This window comes from Nicotiana tabacum, chromosome 17 (genome assembly GCF_000715075.1).
Source record: "Nicotiana tabacum cultivar K326 chromosome 17, ASM71507v2, whole genome shotgun sequence".
In the NCBI taxonomy this organism is placed as follows: Eukaryota; Viridiplantae; Streptophyta; class Magnoliopsida; order Solanales; family Solanaceae; genus Nicotiana; species Nicotiana tabacum.
The window spans coordinates 25718616-25736488 of NC_134096.1; the positions used below are offsets into that span (position 1 = coordinate 25718616).

At 40.1% G+C, this 17873-nt stretch overlaps 1 non-coding gene across 1 annotated transcript; it reads right to left on the reverse strand.

Annotated features, from left to right (window-relative positions):
* Positions 1–13934: 13934 nt before the first annotated feature.
* On the reverse strand, positions 13935–14041 carry LOC142172336 (small nucleolar RNA R71). The gene has a single exon (XR_012701697.1). It is a non-coding gene; the product is annotated as a small nucleolar RNA R71 (small nucleolar RNA).
* Between the last annotated feature and the right edge of the window lie 3832 nt (positions 14042–17873).

Genomic DNA, 17873 nt, shown 5'->3' on the forward strand with positions numbered 1-17873 from the left:
AGGCAGACAGGGTGACTGTCATGCAATAAACGATAGACAAATTGACATGCCAGCTCAACGTTGTCAATGCTGCTTTACAAAGCCTGCTTTGAGGAAGCAGAAACCAAATCGGGGGTGTTGTGAACCTCGCCCTTGTGGCACGAAAACTGGAAATTCCTAAGCCAAAGCTATACATTGGAGCTCAGAATTCCAAAGAAGTGGAAAACTTCATTTTCAATATCGAACAATACTTCGATGTCGTGGGGGACTAGAAGAAGCTAAGAAGGTAGCAATTGCTGCCATGTATCTTCAGGGCGATGCCAAACTCTGGTGGTGAGTGAAATACAAAGACATCAAGGTCGGTGAAGATACCCTCGAGACATGTGCAGAACTGAAGGCAGCCATACGCTTACAGTTCTTCCCTGAAAATATTGAGTATAATGCAAGGAGAAAGCTACGGAAGCTCCGCCAAACCAAATCAGTACGGGATTATGTGATGGAATTCTTTGCACCCATGCTAAACATCCGTGACATGGGGGACAAAGACAAACTCTTCACCTTCCTGTAAGGGTTGAAACCTTATACCTGCATGGAGTTGTAAAGATAAAGGGTAGACACGTTACCTAAGGCAATCCAAGCAGCTGAGTGCTTTGGGGATTATCAAGTGGAAGCCCGTAAGGACAGGCCTCAACAACCTGTCCGAGGAGGATACAAAGGGGGTCACCCGAACACTGGTGGCCCTAGCAGAAGTGGAGGAGACCGGAGTGCAATCAAATCTAAGGCTCCCTCCTCAGAAAGTACTAGCACTGCATCTAACAACAACGATCGGGGAAGGAACCCCCCTCAGGATGCCGTCATTGCAGCGGACCACATTGGAATAATGAATGCCCACATGTACAGATGAACGCCCATCATGCTTTTGATGATGGGACGGATGGCGACGCAGATGATGCGGACCAGATTGAACCAATAGGTGCATTCAATGCAATTGTTGGCTTTATTTCTGAGTCCTTAGCGGGAACCAGTGCTGGTATCCGTAAGAAGAAGGACCCCTACTGAATCGCAAAGAAAGGGAAAAAGAAGGCAAATGAGAGGACTCCTCTTAATCAAGAAAGGACCTTAATGTTCATTGACATGAAGATAAATGGCAAGCCCATTCGGGCGATGATAGACACGGGTGCCACCCACAACTACTTAGCCTCAACTCAGGTGGAGCGCCTTGCCCTAGTTGTAGGAAAGGGCAGAGTTCGTGTCAAGGCTATCAACTCACCTCCTCAGCCAGTGGGTGGAATAGCCAAAGAAGTACTAGTGAATCTTGGCCCTTATGAAGGAAAATTCAACTTGCGCGTGGTGATCATAGATGACTTCGAGTTGATAGTGGGGTTGGAATTCCTGAGGCAAACCAACATCATGCCCGTACAGTATGAAGACATGCTACTGATAAGGGGAACAAATGAGGCCAAGACCTACATTATTCTGTGCATGCCCATGAAGATGGCCGCCGAGAACATCTCGGCCTTGCAGTTGAATAAGGGGGTCAAAAGACATGAACCCATGTTCCTGGCTACCCTCTGCATTGAAGATATATAATGCTCCTCGGGTCCCATTCCTTCACCCGTGAAGGAGCTATTACTGGAATTTGAAGATATCATACCACAAGACATGCCAAAGCCACATAGGTGCAATGTGGACCATGAGATTGAGTTGGTGCCAGGTGCGAAGCCACCTGCCTGGGTGCCGTATAGAATGTCACAACCCGAACTCACCGAGCTTCAAAGACAATTAAAGAAAATGCTAGACACAGGGATCATCTTACCCTCCAAGTTCCCATATGGGTCCCATGTGCTATTCCAAAAGAAACATGATGGAAGTTTACGACTCTGTGTGGATTATCGTTCACTAAACAAAATCACCATGAAGAACAAGTATCATATTCCGCTAATGGCAGACTTGTTCGACAGACTGGGTGGTGTGACAGTGTTCACCAAAATAGACCTGAGGACAGGTTATTGGCAAGTTTGGATTGCAGAGGGTGATGAACACAAGATGACCTGCGTGACAAGATATGGGTTGTATTTGTTATGCCATTCGGCTTGACTAATGCGCCAGCCACATTTTGCACCCTCATGAACCAAGTCTTCCGAGAATACATTGATGAATTCATGGTGGTATACTTGGATGACATTGTGGTATATAGCCAGACATTGGAAGAACACCTGGAGCACTTGCGAAAGGTCCTAGCCCGATTGTGGGAGCACGAATTATATGTGAAGCTATCCAAGTTCTCCTTTGCTCAGAAACAAATTGACTTCCTCGGACATGTCATCGAGGAAGGGCAGATCAAGATGGAACAACAGAAGATTCAGGCCATCACATATTGGCCATCGCCTAAGGATATACATGCATTGAGGTAGTTCATTGGCCTATGCAACTTCTATCAGCGATTTGTGAAACATTACTCCCTCATTGAAGTACCACTAACAAAACTTCTCAAGAAGGTCACACCCTGGGATTGGGGACCCAGGCGAGTAGAGGCCTTCAACGCATTGAAAATGGCTATGTCTAGTAGCCTCGTCTTGGCTCTCTCTGATTTGGCCAAGCCATTTGAGGTACAAACGGATGCCTCCGACTATGCCCTTGGTGGAGTCTTGCTACAAGAAGGGCATCTCGTAGAGTACGAGAGCCGGAAATTGAATGATGCAGACCGGCGTTATGCCACCCACGAGAAAGAATTATTGGATGTTATTCATTGCTTACGCCTTTGGAGGCATTATCTAGTGGGAACCCCGTTCGTGGTCAATACAGACAACACACTGTTAGCCATTTCATGACCCAGCCGAAGCTGAATGGTCAATAGGGTAGGTGGCAGGAACTCCTAGCAAAATTTCATATCAACCTGGAGTAACGAAGTGGGAAGACTAACCATGTTGCTAATGCGCTCAGTCGGAGAGCTGATCTAGCATCAGTGTGCCTGCTCGCCACCCTAAGGGGGAGCGAAGTAACCACCACCATAAAAGACCAGATACAAGATCTACTCATCAAGGATCCTGCTGCTCAATATTTGGTTGATTTGGTAGGACAGGGCAAGACTCGCCAGTTCTACACAGAAGATGGTTTCCTAAAAGTGAAAGGGAACCAACTTTATATTCCTAAAGGAGGAGATCTGCGAAGGACTCTTCTGGCGGAATGCCACAATACTTTGGGGGCCGGTCATCCCAGGGAAGAGCGCACCATGGCATTACTTCACCGTGCATATTATTGGCCGCAAATGACAAATGGCATCGCTCAGTATGTGAAGACTTGTCTAGTATGCCATAAGTATAAGTCGGACCGCTTGATGCAAGCAGGACTCTTGGAACCACTAGCTGTCCCAAAAAGACCTTGGGAAAGCGTTTCCCTGGATTTCATCACCGGATTGCCCAAGGTCGGAGATCTCACAACTATCCTGGTTATGGTGGATCAATTTTCCAAATATGCTACCATTATAGCAGCCCCACAATATATATCAGCAGAAAAAATAGCTCGACTCTTCTTCTCTCATGTCGTCAAATATTGGGGCCTCCCTAAAGACATCGTTAGTGATCGCGACTCACGCTTCACTAGCAACTTTTGGACCCAACACTCTAAGTGTCTCGGGTCAAAATTGAGTCATAGATCAAGTTTTCATCCGCAATCTGATGGCCAGACAGAGAGATTCAATGGAATGTTGGAGGAATATCTCCGCCACTTTGTAACCCAACCGCAGAAGAACTGGGTGAAGCTTCTGGATGCTACTCAACTGTGTTTCAATTCACAAAAGAGCTCTAGTACCAACAAAAACACTTTTGAAATTGTTACTGGACAGCAACTGCTACTCCCACACACTGTGAATGCACCAAACATGTCAAAATATCCTCGAGCTGCTAGCTTCTCAAAATAATGGAAGCGAAATTTGAAGATAGTGCGGAGCTATCTTGTCAAAGCCCAAAAGCGGATGAAGAGGCATACTGATCAAAATCGTCGCTTTGTTGAATACCAAGTATGAGACAAAGTGATGGTCAAATCCCAAAGAGGAACTTGTTTGCAGGGGTCCATGACCCTCGTCTATTTCAAAAATATATTGGACCCTTGTCCATTGAAAGGCGTATTGGGAAAGTTGCATACCGAGTGGATAACCCTGCTTGGTGGAAAATCCATCTTGTTTCCATGTCAGTCTCCTGAAACCTTTTCGGGAAGATATGGAGAATCCTTCAGGGAGCCAACTCACAGTACCCAGTATTCGAGGCCCCAATTCAATCAAGAAAAGGCCTGTTGAAGTTATTCTTGATGATCGAGTGATTCACGCCTCAAGGAAAGATCACCAAGAGTTCTTGGTCAAATGGCAGGGATGTAGAGGAGAATACCTGGGAGAGGGGAACAAACCACAAAGCCTACAAGAGCCTACTTGATTATTATCTTGCAAGTAAGGTGTCGAGAACATCGCCAACTCGGGTGGGGGAGAATGTCATGGGCGGCTTTCCAGCCATACCCCATGACCCCTTGGATGCGCCCCGTGGCATCCTGGCAATCCACCCAACGCCCAGCACCACGGTCGGCTCGTGGTCTCGGCAGCTCCAAGTGACAAGTGCACATGTGCCTCTGTCGCCCCACCGCTAGTCAGCGCCAGCGCCCAGCCACATGCAGGCGCCAACAGCGCCGCGCGCACAGACCCTGATGCTAAAGATAAATTTGCTACCAACGGACCTGTTTCTACCTTATAGAAGACTAAGTCCTTTTCATTGTAAATATAGAGTAGTTTTACTGTATTTTCTTTAAGTGTGCTTCTACAACTTATTTAGGTCAAGTTATGTAATTTTGGTTTATTTGTTTTAAGCATTATTAAGGGGGATCAAGCAATCAAAATTTCTAGCAAGCAAATAATTCTCTGTACTGGTGTCTCTCCCCCCCGACATCGGGTTGTTTTTCTATAGTAGCTTTCATTAATGCAATCAAGATTTCTTTCATTCTCAATTCTCTTTTCTTCTCTCTCAGTTTCTCATGACATTGGTTTTCCCGTATGGCACTAACAATCCAGTCTAGCATACAGAGGGACCTCAATTTGCGGACGGCTATCGCACTGACATCGATTTCTTAGCCTTAGGCCGCCCTTCCAAAGAATCTCAGGAAGGCTCCACGTAACAGTACTAACGTCCTTTTTGCCAGGGGCGCTGCATCTTCAATGGATGCAAGTGGTTTATCAGCAGGCAACTTTGGTCCTCGTTTGCAGTCACTCTCTATTCAACAGGTTTTGGTGAGCCCTACTCTATTCCGGGCCTGATTTCATTTGAGTTGTACATTGTGTTTTAAGGTATAGTCGGAGCCTTGTTGTCGGCACTTCCATACTATTGTTTTGTTGTACTTAGAGGCTCCGTACACAGGTTATGGTGGTGTTTGATGTGGGGAATTGAACTATAAATGTTGGTATTTGGCAAACATGTTTTTCATTATATCTATAAACTTGTAATGTTTTTGAAATTATGAATGAAGCTGCTAATGGAAATGAAATGGGAGTTGTTAATAAAATTTTATTAGTTTTTGATTAATGGAGTACATCTCCTCTTTATTCATGGTTTAATTTGGGTAGAATGAAATCTAACAGGCCTGCTCAGCTCGATTGAGCACCGGTCGCGTTCCCCGAGTTTGGGGCGTGACATAGTCACTATTATATCTAAATGTATCCTACCCATCCTGTGACCTACATTACAATCAAGTAAAGTCCTACTTGATCCTTGACTGAATGGGCTCGATTACTTGAGTATTACATTACGGGCAAGCCTATGGTACGTCTTTTGCGGCACATGAATGTTGTTTCTGACAGTGAGTGAATTCTTTTTATCTTGAGTTCCTAATTATTCTTAAATTCTATTACGTGTGGAAATACCATCTATTGTTGTGTAAAGGCATTTAATTCACGAAGGAAAGGTAGTGCTTGACCTCTGTGTTAGAGTAAGTGAGAGGGTTGTGAAAAATGTGTGGTGCTTTTGAGTCAAATCTTGAGGAGAGGATGTTACGGTATTGTGCTTAATCTGTTTTAAATATTCTTTGTGTGATGAGTTATGAGAGTTGCTTAAAAAGGCCGTGTCTTTATGAAGTATAGTTTGATTGCTCGAGGACGAGCTATAAGTGTGGGGTGTTGATGGTAGGCTATAATTACATATTTTATTGCACTCTAATTCACTGCACTTTACTTGTTTTGATCTTTAATTGGTAGTGTTTTGCACTTCTTGTCTGTTTTATGCCTTGTATAATTGATTCTGAGGTATGTAGATGTTTTGGAGTAATTTGAATAAGTTGGAGCTTTGAAGTCTGAGTAAAAGCCCAAAAAATTAAGTCGGGATCACGTTCGGGGGTCGAGGACCAATTTTGGATGTCAAAAAATGAGAAAACAAAATTACTATAAGAAAATTGCACTGCCGCCCCGCGCCATGCGTAGCGGGGCGCTAATGTAAAATTCCTGCAAAGTGAAAAAATCAGCTGTCTAGATTTCCCCACTAATTCCTCACATGGTGCGTCGCCCTATGCGGTGTGCCTATGTAATATTTACATAGTAAATGTCCTATTTAGGCTAGGAAAAGGTGATTTCGTCTGGGGCCAACCCTACTTGGTATAAATATATGGAAAAATGTATCCTCGGGATAATTAGTTGTTTGAACTAATAATTGAGTGAATCTAAGTGAATTAGAACTCCTAGGAATACAACTCTTAGCGACAAAGCTATATTAGATATACACGAGAGAAAATGCATAATTAGAGTGGGTGAGAAAACTGTGATTTTCAAGATAGATGTAGAAAAGGGGGTGCAAAAATAAAAACCAGCTGCAAGTGTTGTTATTACCCACCTGATTGTTATGTATCTTAGTTAACCCATTTGCGCGTGTAATCTTGTTTCTTTGGCAACCACATTACAAGCCTTACCCATTTGTTCGAATTGCCCATCTATTTGAACCTTGTACCTCTAGAAAGCACTTGAAATTGTTATGAACTTTGTAAAAGTGAAGTGTGGGGTGGTTGGTTTGGCTTTTGAGTGGAACTATTGAACTAAAGAGAATGGTGCACTATTTTGAAAAAGAAAGAGCCACTTGGATTGAAAAAGAAAGAAAAAATAAGCGTATGATTGTGAAAAATGTTCCTTGATAGTGGTAACTTGATGTAATTGTGCTTAAAGAAGTAGGGAGTTAATGTATATTGATGTGAAGATGGAGTTAAGGTTTGACATAAGTGTGGGGTTTTGAGTGGCTAATTGTATGTATTAAAAGTACTGAGGGAGGTGTAGTCACTCTTATATCTAAATATATCCTACCCATCCTGCATCCTACATTACAACCAAATGAAGTCATACTTCATCCTTGACTGAATGAGCTCAATTAGTAGAGTAGTACACTACAGGCAAGCCTATGGTACGTCTTTTGTGGCATATGAATGTTGTTTCTGAGAGTGAGTGAATTCTTTCTATCTTGAGTTCCTAATTATTCTTAAATTTCATTGTGTGGAGGGCTACTCTCTATTGTTGTGTAAGGGCACTTGATTCATAAAGGTAAGGTAATGTCGTTGACCTCTGTGTTAGAGTAAGTGAGCGGGTTATAAATAATGCATGGTGATTTTGAGTCAAATCTTGAGACTAGGATGTTACGGTATTGTGCTTAATCTGTTTTAAATATTCTTGGTGTGATGAGTTATGAGATTTGTTTAAAAAGGTCGTGTCTATGTGTAGTGTAGTTTGATTGCTCGAGGATGAGAAATGGGTTAAGTGTGGGGTGTTTATGGGAGGCTATAATCTCATGTTTTAGTCACTTATTGCACTATAATTCACTGAACTTTATTCGTGTTTGAGCTTTAATTGGTAGTGTTTTGCATTTACTGTGTCTTTTATGCCTTGTAGGAGTGATTTCGAGCTATGTAGATGTTGTAGAGCTAATTCGAGCTATTTGGAGCTTTGAAGTCTGAGTAAAAGCCCAAGGAATTAAGTTGGGATCGTATTTGGGGGTCGAGGACCAAGTCTGGATGTCAAAAAATGAGAAAACAAACTTACTCTTAGAAAATTGCACTACCGCCCCATGCCATGCGTAGCGGGACGCGGTGCACTCCTGGATTTCTCCACTAATGCCCCGCATGGCGCGTCGCCCCATGCGGCGCGCCTGTGCAGTGTTTACAGAATCAGAATCCTCTTTCGGCTTGGAGAAGGTGGTTTCGTTTGGGCACGATCCTACTTGGTATAAATACACGAAAAAATATTATTTCCTTGACTTTTTGACATACTTTAGACCTAAGGAAGCTAAGGATCAGTTGGTGGAGCAAAAGCACAAGGATATCATCATTCCTTCCTCACTCAAGACTCGAGTTTGGATCGAATTTATATTTTTCTGTACTTTTATTATATTTGTGATGAATTGCCCCATATCTATGGAGTAGTTCTCTTTAGGGTTTGATGGATTTGGTGTATTGATGATTGTTGGTGGATTATAACTCTAGTTTTATGTATTGAAGCATTTTTGGATGATTTAATTGTTGCATCTATAATAACTAGTTCATGTATTCGAGAGAGGCATAACTTGTGATATCTTTGCATTATATTGTTGGTTGAGTTCATTAATTCTTATTAGTAATCAAAAGAGGCTAATTGAATAATTAATTAAACCTAGTTAGGAGAATACTCGAAAGAGGTTTTCCTAAAGACCAATCCATTACACATTATTGCATATCTTCACGTGCTTAAATTGGTTCATCTCGCGAGGTTAAGACTTAATCGAGAGACGAGTTTTTGCTGAACATTTGAACTAATAATTGAGTTAATTCGAGAGACTCACTTAAACATTAGAAGTGAATTATCTAGAGTTAGATCCCAAACGATTATCTTGCACCTATCCTATCAAAACCATATCTTCTCCCATTGATAACCTTCTTTTCTTATTCCTTGTTTCGATTGTCATTAGTCAATAGCTTTAGATTCTTAGTTAATATTAGTTAGACATCTTATAAATCTCAATTGTTGATCATCTTGGATAGCAACCAATCTAGAAACTACAAGAATACTATTTAAATCCAATTCCCGTGGATACAATATTATACTATACTTTATTTGTTTTGAGCTTTAATTGGTAGTGTTTTGCACTTATTGTGTATTTTATGCCTTGTAGGATTGATTCCGAGGTATGTAGATATTTTGGAGCTAATTTGAATAAGTTGGATCTTTGAAGTCTGAGTAAAGGCCCAAGGAATTAAATTGGGATCATGTTCAGGGGTCGAGGACCAAGTCAGGATGTCAAAAATTGAGAAAACAAAATTACTCTACGAAAATTGCACTACCGCCCCGCGCCATGCATAGCAGGGAGCTAATGTAAAATTCCTGCAAAGTGAAAAAATAGCTCTGTGGATTTCCCCACTAATGCCCCGCATGGCGCGTCTCCCCATGCGGTGCGCCTGTGTAATATTTATAGAGTAAATGTCCAATTTCAGCTAGGAAAAGGTGATTTCGTCTGGGCCCGACCCTACTTGGTATAAATACATGGAAAAACATTATTGTTTGCACTTTTGATACATATTCCACCTAAGGGGGATAAGGAGGAGTTGGAAGAACACGAGCACAAGGATTTCATCATTCCTTCCTCACTCAAGACCCGAGTTTGGATTGGATTTATGTTTTCTATTACTTTAACTATATTTGTGATGAATTTATCCATATCTATGGAGTAGTTCCCTTTAGGGTTTAATGGATTTGGTGTATTGATGATTGTTTGTGAATTAGAACTCCAGTTTTATGTATTGAAGCATGTTTCAATGATTTAAGTGTTGCATCTATATTCACTTGTTCGTGTAATCGAAAAATGCATAACTTGTGATATCTTTGCATTATATTGTTGGTTGAGCTCATTAATTCTTCTTAGTAATCGAAAGAGGCAAGTTGAATCATTGATTAAACCTAGTTAGGAGAATAATCAAAAGAGTTTTTCCTAAAGACCAATCCACTACGCATTCTTTCATATCTTCACGTGCTTAAATTGGTTCATCTCGTGAGGTTAATACTTAATCGAGAGAGGAGTTTTTGCTGAATGTTTGAACTAATAATCGAGTGAATTCGAGACACTCACTTAAACATTAGAAGTGAAGTATATGGAGTTAAATCCCAAAGAATTATCTTGCACCTATCATTAGAAAGGGGTAGAGCTATATTGGATATACACGAGAGAATACTCATGCTTAGAGTGGGTGAGGAGACTGTGATGTTTAAGATGGATGTAGAAAAGAGGGTGCAAAAAGAAAAACCAGCTGCAAGTGTTGAGTGGAAAGTGAAGGGCTCGAAAGAGAAGGCTACACTGAGCTAGAAAGATAAGTGTGGGGTGTACCCCAAAAAGGTTGAGAAGAAGTTATCGGCATCGATGTGTGCATTGGTTCGGGCATGAGGAATGGAGCCCGACATTGACTCAGACCCCAACTAAACATTCAGGGAAGTTTCCTTTACCTTATACTTTTTAATTGTGTATCATGGGGACATGCCACAACTTAAAGTGTGGGGTGGGGGATATTTGTATGTATGTATATTAGTTTTGTTTTTGTTAGTTGTAGTAGTTAGAGATAGAAATGAATTGGAGAAAACATAAAAATTGAATTGTTTTTAAACTTTTTGATTTTTCCCTACGATGGATATCATTCGATAGGTTTCTTGAGGGAGTAAAGTCGAAATAAACAAAAAAAAAGATTTTCTTTTGTTAGGTAGTGTAACAAGTCCCCCTTATTTTTTCTTTGTGCCGCGGTTCTTTTCCTAGGGTTTTGTTTGAACCAGGTGTAGTTAGTTTTTATTTTTGTTATGAGTAGGAAACCTTGTGCTATGGTTTAGATGGAAGGCAATATCTCTTGACTCTACTATACCTTGAGAATAGTGTGAGTGCTTTAGTGTGACGCTTAGGCTCAGTTTTTGACTCTTGTATAAGTACCTTAAATTGTTTGATCTTAACTTTGCTTAATTGATTTGACTAGAGTGTCTTGACGAGTCTGATCCTGAGTGAGTTATGTGCCATGTGTGTGTGAGGTTTTGTGTTATTCTGTGCATTACATTTGATGTCTAGAACTTGCCCCGTGTGTTTGCAAAGTGAAATAGTAGTTTTGTTCAGTCTTGGAAGTGATATAGGCATTTCTTTGTTGAGCTAGTTATATGATCTTACCCACCTGATTGTTATGTATCTTACGTAACCCCTTTAAGCCTGTAATTTTGTTTCTTTGGCAACCACATTACAAGCCTTACCCATTTATTCGAATTGACCATCTATTTGAACCTTGTACCTCTCATGAGCACTTGAATTTGGTATGAACTTTGTAAAAGTTGAAGTGTGGGGTGGTTGGTTTGGCTTTTGAGTGAAACTAATGAAAAAAGAAGAAATGTGAATTGTATTGGAAAAGTAAGAGCCACTTGAATTGAAAGAGAAAAGAAAAAAATGTTGAATTGTTGTGTAAAATATTCTTTGATAGTGATGATTCTTGATGTAATTGTGCTTAAAAAAGTAGGGAGTTAATTTATATTGATGTGAAGGTAGAGTTATGGTTTGACATAAGTGTGGGGTTTTGAACAATGAAATGTATGTATTAAAGTGTCTAGGGAGGTGTAGTCACTCTTATATCTCAATGTATTCTACCTGTCATGCGGCCTACATTACAACCAAAATTAAGACCTACTTGACCCTTGATTGAATAAGCTCAATTAGTAGAGTATTAGACTACGGGCAAGCCTAGGGTATTAGACTACTCTTTACTGTTGTGTGAGGGCACTTAATACATGAAGTAAAGGTAATGGCATTGACTTATGTTAGAGTAAGTGAGAGGGTTATGAAAAGTGTGTGGTGCTTTTGAGTCAAATCTTGAGGCAAGGATGTTACATTGGAGTGCTTAATTTGTTTAATTATTCTTGGTGTGATGAGTCAATGAGAGTTGTTTAAAAAGGTCGTGTCTTTACAAAGTATAGTTTGGTTGCTCGAGAACGAGCAATGGTTTAAATGTGGGGTGTTGATGGTAGGGTATAATTATGTATTTTAGTCGCTTATTGCACTCTAATTCACTTCACATTACTTGTTTTGAGATTTAATTGGTAGAGTTTTGCACTTATTGTGTGTTTTATGCCTTGTAGGATTGATTCTGAGGTATGTAGATGTTTTGGAGCTAATTTGAAAAAGTTGGAGCTTTGAAGTCTGAGTAAAATCCCAAGAAATTAAGTCGGGATCACGTTCAGGTCGAGGACCAAGTCTCGATGTCAAAAATGAGAAAACAAAATTACTATGAGAAAATTGCACTACCGCCCCACGCCATGCGTAGCGGGGCACGGGGCGCTAGTGCAAAATTCCTGCAAAGTGAAAAAATCAGCTCTCTAGATTTCCCCACTAAAGCCCTGAAAGGCGCGTCGCCCCATGCGGCGCACCTGTGTAAGATTTACAGAGTAAATGTCCTAGTTCGGCTAGAAAAAGGTAATTTCGTTTGGGTCCGACCCTACTTGGTATAAATACATAGAAAAATGTTATTTTCTGGACTTTTGACACATATTCGACCTAAGGAGGATAAGGAGGAGTTGGAAGAACACGATCACAAGGATTTCATAATTCCTTCCTCACTCAAGACCCGAGTTTGGATTGAATTTATGTTTTCTATTACTTTAACTATATTTGTGATAAAGTTCTCCATATCTATGGAGTAGTTCCCTTTAGGGTTTGATGGATTTGGTGTATTGATGATTGTTTGTGGATTATAACTCTAGTTTTATGTATTGAATCATTTTGGATGATTTAATTATTGCATCTATATTCACTAATTCATGTAATCGAGAGAGGCATAACTTGTGATATCCTTGCATTATATTGTTGGTTGAGTTCTTTAATTCTTCTTAGTAATCTAGAGAGGCTAGTTGAATCATTGATTAAACCTAGTTAAGAGGATAATCGAGAGAGGTTCTCCTAAAGACCAATCCACTACGCATTCTTGCATATCTTCACGTGCTTAAATTGGTTCATCTCGTGAGGTTAAGACTTAATCGAGAGAGGAGTTTTTAGTAAATATTTGAACTAATAATTAGGTGAATTCGAGACACTCACTTAAATATTAGAAGTGAAGTATATGGAGTTAGATCCCAAATAATTATCTTGTACCTATCCTATCAACCCCTATTTTCCCCCACTGATAACCTTCTTTGTTCCGATTGTCATTAGTCAATAGCTCTAGAGTCTTAGTTAATTTTAGTTAGAAATCATATAAATCTCAATTATTGATCCTCTTGAATAGCGATCAAGCGAGAAACTACAAGAATACTGTTTAAATCCAATCCATGTGGATACGATATTATACTATACTATATTTGATTAGCGAGCATAATTTAAGTGTGTGTTTCGAACTCGTCAAAATCTAGCTCTACCCGTCGCTAAAAATGGACAAATATAGCTAGCATGATGAAATCCTTGTGCTCGTGCTCTTCAAAATTTGGCGCCGTTGCCGGGGATTGGCAATCAATAGTTTTTGAAATAGTTTGTACTGCTAATTCAGGAATTTTTCTTTTTATTTCATATTATATTTCCCTTTTTACATTTAGTGTTCTTTGACTGTGCACATGTTACAGGTTAGATTGGTGCATGACTCGCTCTTTTACAATAGAGGTGCTACCATACGAGCCCGAGATAGAAAAATAACTGCGACAACCAAAGAAGGAAAGAAATCTCACTGAGACGTTAGAAAAGGTTGGGCAATGCTCAACAAAGGAAACTATGGCTGGAAATGGTGATGATAATGTAGATTTGGTTGCAAGAGAGGCAGCCCAACAACAAGATGTTGTGTACTTAAGGGCATTCCCCTTCACACTCAAAGATGATGCAAAGTAGTGTCTTCGAAGCTTGCCCACTGGATCAATAAGATTATTGGAGGAGATGACCAGAAAATTCCTTGATAAATATTTCTCCCCAGCTAAGACGGCCAAGTTTAGAAGAGAAATCCATAACTTTTGCCAGAAAGAGACTGAAACTGTTTTTGAAGCATGGGAGAGGTTTAAGGAGATTGTTAGAAAATGTCAACATAATAGAATTGAATTCTGGATGCAACTCCATGACTTTTGGGATGGTCACGTAGAACATTTAGCAATCCAGCTGGAGGCCCTTTGATGAAGAAGACTCCAGAGAAGATAGTTACAATTCTTGATGAGTTGTCTGAAGATGCAAATCAGTGGCTCTTTTAGAGTGCTGAAAGAATAAGATCAACTGGTGTTCACCAAGTTGATGCTAACACATTTGTGTAGGTACAGCTTGATGCTATGGCTAAAGAAATAAGGAAGGTAACCTTAGTCTTGATACAAAGTTAGCCTCATGCAGCGTGTGATATGTGTGGAAGAGGACACCCTATTCATGAGTGTCAAGCCTCAATTGAGGAAGTGAATGCTGTGGGAAACTACAATTTTAATGCAATGAGAAAGAGACACCCCAGTTTTTCATGGACTTCACCCGGGGGTACCGCAAATGTATGGCAACAAAATAACTCTAGACCCCAAGAACAAGGTTCTCCAACATTCCAAAATTAGTTGTGGCAGCAATATCAGCCTCAACAGCCCATTCAGCCTGGTCTAGAGGATCTAATAAAGGCCTTCATTATCAAGACAGATGAGAGGCCTGACGCCCATGGAGTAGCTATCAAAGAACTGGGTACATCTTTTCGAAAGCTAGAGAAACAGGTTGAGCAACTTGCAACAATATTATCTGAGAGGGCTCCAGGAAATCTCCCTACTGATACTGCGAGAAATCCTAAAGAAACAGTAAATGTTGTAACCTTGAGAAGTGGGCAAGTGTTGAAAGATCCCACCCCGATCCAAAATGATGTGAAACTTGAAAAAGAAAGTGGGGAGCAGCTGAAGAATGATGTTGATAAAAACAAGAAGGGCCAGATAAAAGCAGAGAAAAATACGAAGGGAGAAACTTTGATAAGGGAGGAACCTGAGGAGAGCTAGCATATGCCTGCTTTACCTTTCCCCCAAAAGCTATATAGAGAAAAGCTAGACAAGCAATTTGAGAGATTTCTGGATATGCTGAAACAATTCATGTGAACTTACCATTCAAAGAAGTGCTCTCACAAATGCCTTCTTATGCTAAATATTTGAAGGAGATCCTTACAAAGAAGAGGAAAATTGAAGAGACCTCAGTGGTCATGCTCATAGAGCATTGCAACGCAATATTGGAAAATAAACTCCCACAAAAGTGTGGAGATCCAGGGAGTTTTACTATACCTTGCTCTTTAGGCTCTATTACTTTTGATAAGTCTTTATGTGATTCTGGTGCCTCAATTAATCTAATGCCTCTATCTATTTATAGGAAACTAAAGGAAGATATTGGAGAGATAAGGTCTGACCAATATCCTTGCAACTGGAAGACCAAACGACTCTGATACCCGAGGGGATAGTGGAAGATGTGTTTGTTCGGGTGGATAAGTTCGTATTTCTTGTAGATTTTATAGTGTTGAAAATGGAGGAAAACAAGGAGGTCCCCTTATTCTAGGAAAACCATTCTTAGCAACGGGTAGAGCGATATTGGATATACATGAGAGAAAACTCATGCTTAGAGTGAGTGAGGAAACCTTAACGTTTAAGATGGATGTAGAAAAGGGGTGCAAAAAGGAAAACCAGCTGCAAGTGTTGAATGGAAAGTGAAGGGCTCGAAAGAGAAAGCTGCGGTGAGTGAGAAAGATAAGTGTGGGGTATACCCCAAGAAGGCTGAGAAGAAGTTGTCTGCATGGATGTGCACATTAATTCGAAGGCGATGAATGGAGCCTGACTTTGACTCATATCCCGACTAGATGTTTTAGGAAGTTTCCTTTACCTTATGCTTTTTAAGTGTGTGTCATTGGGACATGCCACAACTTAAAGTGTGGGTGGGGTACATGTTTTATGTATGTATGTATATTAGTTTTAATTTTCTTTGTTTTAGTAGTTAGAGATAGAAAGAAATTTGAAGAAAAAATATAAATATTTTAAATATTTTTAAAAATTTTGATTTTTCCTGACGATGGATATCATCAACAAGTTTCTTGAGGGATTAAAGTCGGAAGGAAAAAGACAAAAAGATTTTCTTTTGTAGGTAGTGTAATAATTTCCCCTTGGTTTTTCTTTGTGTCGTGATTCTTTTCCAAGGGTTTTGTTTGAACCGGGTGTAGTTAGTTTTTATTTTTTAGGAGTAGGAAACCGTATACTATGAATTGAATTGAAGGCAATATCTCTTAACTTTATTATACCTTGAGAATAGTTAGTGCTTTAGTTGTGACGCTTAGGCTTAGTTTTTGACTCTTGCATAAGCACCTTAAGTTGTATGATCTTAACTTTGCTTAACTGCTTTGACTAGAGTGTCTTGATAGTCCAATCTTGAGTGAGTTATGTGCCATGTGTGTGTGAGGTTTTATGTTATTTTGTGCATTGCATTTGATGTCTAGAACTTGTCCCGTGTGTTTGCAAAACGAAATGGTAGTTTTATTCAGTCTTGGAAGGGATATAGGCGTTTCTTTGTTGAGCTAGATATATGCTTTTGCCCACCTGATTGTTATGTACCGTAGTTAACCCCTTTGAGCATGTAATCCTATTTCTTTGGCAACAACATTACAAGCCCTAACCATTTATTTGAATTGACCATCTATTTGAACCTTGTACCTCTCGTGAGCACTTGAATTCATTATGAACTTTGTAAAAGTGAAGTGTGGGGTGGTTTGGTTTGGCTTTTTAGTGGAACTATTGAAATAAGGATAAATGTGCAATGTTTTGAAAAAGAAAAAAAAATAAGTGTATTGTTGTGGAAAAACTATTCCTTGATAGTGGTGACTCTTGATGTAATTGTGCTTAAAGAAGTAGGGAGTTAATGTATATTGATGTGAATGTGGAGTTATGGTTTGACATAAGTGTGGGGTTTTGAATGGTTAACTGTATGTATTAAAGTTCTTAGGGAGGTGTAGTCACTCTTTTATCAAAAAGTCCTACATTTCCTACAGCCTACATTACAACTGATTAAAGTCTTATTTGATCCTTGACTGAGTGAGCTCAATTAGTAGAGTAGTACACTATGGGCAAGCCTATGGTACGTCTTTTGTGGAATATGAATGTTGTTTCTAAGAGTGAGTGAATTCTTTCTATCTTGAGTTCCTAATTATTCTTAAATTTCATTGTGTGTGGAACTACTCGCTATTGTTGTGTGAGTGCAATTGATTCATGAAGGAAAGGTAATGTCGTTGACCTCTGTGTTAGAGTAAGTGAGCAGGTTATAAATAATGCATGGTGCTTTTGAGTCAAATCTTGAGGGTAGGATGTTACAGTATTGTGCTTAATCTGTTTTAAATATTCTTGGTGTGATGAGTTATGAGAGTTGTTTAAAAAGGCCGTGTCTATGTGAAGTGTAGTTTGATTGCTCGAGGACGAGCAATGGGTTAAGTGTGGGGTGTTGATGGGAGGCTATAATCTCATGTTTTAGACACTTATTGCACTCTAATTCACTGCACTTTATTCGTGTTTGAGCTTTAATTGATAGTGTTTTGCACTTATTGTGTATTTTATGCCTTGTATGAGTGATTCCGAGCTATGTAGATATTGTGGAGATAATCCGAGCTATTTGGAGCTTTGAAGTCTAAGTAAAAGCCCAAGGGATTAAGCCGGGATTGTGTTCGAGGGTCGAGGACCAAGATTGGATGTCAAAAAATGAGAAAACAAAATTACTCTGAGAAAACTGCACTACCGCCCCGCTCCATGCATAGCGAGGCGCGAGGCGCAAGTGAAAAATTCTTCCAAAGTGAAACAATCAGCTCTCTGGATTTCCCCACTAATGCCCCGCATGGAGCGTCGCCCCATGCAGCGCACCTGTGCAATTTTTACAAAGTGAAAATCCTATTTCGGCTAG